The sequence below is a fragment of the Mustela nigripes genome, chromosome 5 (assembly GCF_022355385.1).
Source record: "Mustela nigripes isolate SB6536 chromosome 5, MUSNIG.SB6536, whole genome shotgun sequence".
NCBI classification, from domain to species: Eukaryota; Metazoa; Chordata; class Mammalia; order Carnivora; family Mustelidae; genus Mustela; species Mustela nigripes.
This window is the reverse complement of record NC_081561.1, coordinates 8,529,839-8,534,871: the sequence shown is the minus strand read 5'-3', so window position 1 is coordinate 8,534,871 and position 5,033 is coordinate 8,529,839. Positions and strand designations below refer to the sequence as shown.

At 34.6% G+C, this 5,033-nt stretch overlaps 1 pseudogene; it reads right to left on the bottom strand.

The window, feature by feature from the left end:
- LOC132018525 (elongation factor 1-alpha 1-like) overlaps positions 1–4,614 on the bottom strand; it is a 104,574-nt pseudogene extending 99,960 nt beyond the window's left edge.
- Between the last annotated feature and the right edge of the window lie 419 nt (positions 4,615–5,033).

Here is a 5,033-nt window from a genome sequence, read left to right as displayed (position 1 = left end):
CCTTGGCTTATTTAATGTAGCCTTTTCCTTTAAGAAACCACAATTGTGAATGTCATAGCTTTCGATGAGTTATACGACTTCTAATGATTATCAAACCTGAAGTTGATTTTGAGAAACCCCTTGAACTTGCAGTTCAAGAAACCTTGAAACCTTGGAAAAACTTGGAAGTATAAAGCACCATACCCTCAAACCTTGCAATCTGGCAACTCCCAGTAATAACTTAGAAGGAAAGTACAGAACAATATCCATGTTGAATATTTAAGCAAAAATCTTTAATACAATTTTAACCAATAGACTTAAACCTATATGGTCAATTAATCAATAAAAGCACCAAGGCAAGTCAATAGAAAGAGAAAAGTTTTTTACTGGAATGATTAGAATCCATATGCATAAATAAACAAACAAATATCAACCATTGCCTCTCAAAAATGAATTCATATTATACCATATCATCTAATATGAAAGTTACAACCAATAGAAAGTCCAGAAAATAACATGAGGAGAAATCTTTGTGAATTTAGATTAAGCAAAGATTTTCAGGAGACAGAAAAGCATAAGCCTACAAAACTGATAAATTGAACTTTACCAAAGTTCAATTTATCTGCTCTTCCCAAGGCCATGAATGAAAAGATAGGTCACATATTGAGAAAAAATAGAGAAGTTTCATATGCAGGATACTTTTAAAAGAATTATAATTCAATAGTAAAAATATGAACAACCCACTTCAAAATTCAGGCAAAAAAAAAAAAAAAACTGAACTGACACTTCACCAAAGCAAATATTTAGAAGGTAAATAAGTACATAAAAATGCTGTTAATCACTAGGGAAATGCAAGTAAAAGTAATTTAATACTACTACACACACATTAGAATGGGTAAAATTTTAACTCTGACAATACCAAGCACTGGGGAGAACATCAATACCATCTGGAACTCTGACTCATACCTTATAAGAATGGAAAATGGTACAAATATTTTGGAAGAGAGTCTCACAATTTCTTACAAATTTGAACATCATTTACCATACATGCTAATTATCAATGTACTGTCTTAAGTTCAAATTCGTCATCAGTCAGTGGAAGGCACAAGAGAGACAGACATTGCAGGAATAAGAGGTTTCTTTTCTCTGTTCTGGTCTGCTGTTCTGATTGTTTTGTTTTGCTTTCTTGTTCCTGCTGCATAACGCATCAGCAGACACTATGCAGGGGTAACCACTAGTATATGCCCACAGTGCGTGCCCAGAACGTTCAACCCCTTAGCAACAACTTGGATCAAATCACTGTCTTTCTATGGCCTTCCTGATGTAGACACAATGTTCTAAAGACCTTGTGCTCAAAACAGCAACCCTACTGCCTCTGTGCATATTTTCCATTTCTTCAGCTCAGCTATAATCCCAGAACGTTATCTCCTGATTACCTGTCAGTTAGGGACCAGCTTTGACCCCAGCAACCCAGTGAACTTCAGCATCTAGAAGGCCACAATAACAACCTATCCAGTGAAGCTTAACTCCAGCTTTGGGGAAGACTCTCCTCTTTCAGCTTTATCATTCTGTGGGTGTTCACCGTCAGTCCTAGAATACATTTTACAGTTCCCTTTGCATCTGTGTAGTTACTCTCCTATTATAATATAATAATTCTTTTTTACTTCCATAGATTAAGTTACTACGTGGTTTCTTCTCCTGATTGAACTGGCTATATGCCATATGACTAGTTCACCTGTTCCTAGGAATTTGCCCGCCAAGACACACAAATAATATTTACCAGCTTTCAATATTTTCTTTTTTACTTCTGGTTTTCAGCCATTTGACTGGATATGGTTGTCTTTGTGCTTATCTTGCCAGAGTTTGCAAGTGTCTTGAACCTGTATATTTAAAACCTTCAGCAAATCTGTACATTTTGGGCTGTGTTATCTTTCAACGTTTTTTCTGTCACATCCTCTTTTTCCTCTGCCTCCTGATCACAAATCCCATGTATTTTAAACATTCTGACATTGTCTCTATAACAGGTGTCTGGCTTCATTTCTTTTTTTATGTCTAACTACTGACAGCTTTTAAACCAAGCCCTTTCTTTTCCCCTTCTGTTCTACATATGGAGAAACTAGTCAGAAAGCCTTATTAGGTACCAGCAGAAGACTCAGATCACTACTTCTTTAGTTCTTTCCACAGCAGCTTGAGAGGCCTGCCCAACTCTCCCAAATGGCCTTGTTATATAAATAATAAACTTTTTTCAGATACCAACAGATTTTTGGTGGTGGATCTATTTATTGTTTTGAGATGGCCACAGCAGTCTTACAAGTACTCATTTATTATTCTTTTCTGAGTTATAGATTAAATAATTTAATCAGTTTTCAAGTAAACCGACTCACATTTTAACTCATATAGGTTGTTAAGACTGTTAAAGGATTATTTTTTAATTTGAATGTTGTATTTTCCTGTTCTAGGTGTTCTGTTCAGCTCTTTTATGTAGTCTCTGTTCTTATCCTGAAGCTTACATTTTCATTCATTGTGAGCATATTAGACTTTATGGTCAACAAAAAGCTCTCTACCCAGTTATCTTCCAAAATGAAGGAAAAATAAAAAGCTTATCAGTATACAAATATCAAATCATTATATTGCATATCTGAAGTTAATATAATGTTATGTGTCAATTATGCCTCAATTTAAAAATTAAAATAAAACTCAGAGACATCTGGAAAAAATTATCAAACAAAATGGCAGAAAGGCTGTTACCAGAAGACTTTCAATAAAAGAAAATTTCATTAACTGATGAATAGAAGGGAAATGATTCCAGAGGAAAAACTTGCTCTGCAAGAACTAGTGATAAACAAAAAATATTAGAAAATAGGTGAGAAAAATATTTTAAAAATTGATAAAATGAAGAAATAATAATAACATAATCTAGCCAGAATTAAAATACTTGTCAACAATTGAATATGAACTCATAGGGCTAATCAAAATTAAGGTATTCTAAGATGCTCATATGATTCAGGAGTAGGGAATAATTAATTATCTTAGGCTTTGTTAAGAGTGCATGTTAAAACAGTTAGGTTATGGATTTAAAAATTTAAAAAATAGACATAGAATTTCCAAACAGCCTGAAGAGGGAATAAAAAGAATAAAATGAATAAATGAATAAAAATAAACAAAAAAAAATAATCCACAAAAAAGAAAGGAAGTGGAACCAGGTGTGAAGCCACAAAATGAGCTTCCAATAATTCAAAGAATTGTATCATACATAACAAATTCCTAATGACAATGAAAGTACCTTAATATTTGCTACCATAAAAGGTAACTAAGGAAACGATACATGCTTGGAAATTAAAATAGTCTTTTAAATAAATTATTTCAAAGGAAAATTCATAATGAAATAGGAAAATACTTAAGATTTGATAACATACTGCAAAGGCAAACTAATGGGATGTGATTACTAAAGCAGTAATTAGTGGAAAATTTGTAGCTTTAAATATTATAGTATGTAAAAGATGACAGAAAAGTCCAAGGAATATAGAAAATGTGTGAGTAATGATATAGAATACAAATATACTACAGAGAAGATAAAATGCCAAAGGGTGGTTCTTTGAAAACAATTAACAAATCACTGGCAACAGTTATCATGATAAAAGGTAGAAATCTTTAAATTGTATTAAGAGTAAAACAGGAGATATACCTTCAGAAACAGCATTGATTGAACAGAAAATAATATTATAAACAATTTTATGCCAGTAAATGTAAAGATGAGATGAAATAAAACTAGATGAAATGGATAGATTCCTTAAAAATGTAACTTAACAAAACTAACACAAGAAGAAAAGTATATTAATAGTCATATAATAATTAGGGAAATTAATCCATAACTAAAAATCTTCCCATGAATAAAACACCAGGCCTGGGTGGCTTTCCATAGGTCTCCCACCAAATAGTAAAGGAAAGGGCAAATCTGACGTCCCTGTCTCAGAAAATAAAAATAAGGAATTACCCCAATCTATTTGATAAGACTATCATAATCATAATAATATAACACCACAAAACATGAACATATTCTGCAATCTCACTCATGCGTATTGATGCTGAATTAAATAAGTAAATATTGTTAAATATTTACTGGATTCAATAAAGTAAGTATTGTTAAGTCAAACTCAGCAAGAAATTCTGACTTTATCTACTTTTAGGGCTGCTATAACAAAGTACCACAAACTGGGCAATTTAAAACAACAGAGAGGCACCTGGAAGGCTCAGTCTGTTAAGACTCTAACTGCAGCTCAGGTCATGATCTCAGGTCCTTGGATGGAGCCCCCCCCACCCCGTCAGTCTCCATGCTCAGCAGGGGGTCTGCATGTCTCTCTCCCTCTTTCTCTCTCTCTCTGCCCTCCCCCTTCCTGTGTGCTCTCCCTCCCTCTCAAATAAATAAATAAAAATCTTGAAGAAAATTTTTAAAAGATAAAACAACAGAAACTTACTCACTTGCAGTGCTGAAAGCAAGTAGTCTGAGGTCAATGTTACCAGTGCTATGCTTCCTGCCATGTCATTAGAGGAAGGTATTTCCTTGCCTCTTCCGGCTTCTGGTGGTGCCAGGCATTCCTTGGCATGTGGCAGCATAACTCGAATCTCTGCTTCCATCTTCATATGTCTGTCTTCAACTCTGTGTCTCTCTGTCTTCATACGGTGTTCTGCTTTTCTCATACTAGATTACGGCCCACTACAATGACCTTGTCTTTACTTGGTTATATCTACAAAGACCCTATTTTCAAATAATGTCATATTTATAGGTACAAGGGATTAGGAGCTCCGTATCTTTTGAGGGGACACAATTTAATCCATAAGAGTGACCAAGTTGCATTTAGCCCAGGAATACAAGATAAATTTCATATCAAAAAACTGATTATTGGGGTGCCTGGTTGGCTCAATGGGTTAAGGCCTCTGTCTTTGGCTCAGGTCATGATCCCAGGGTCCTGGGATCGAGTCCCGCATTGGGCTCTCTGTTCAGCAGGGAACCTGCTTCTCTGTCTCTCTCTGCCTGCCTCTCTGCTTACTTGTGA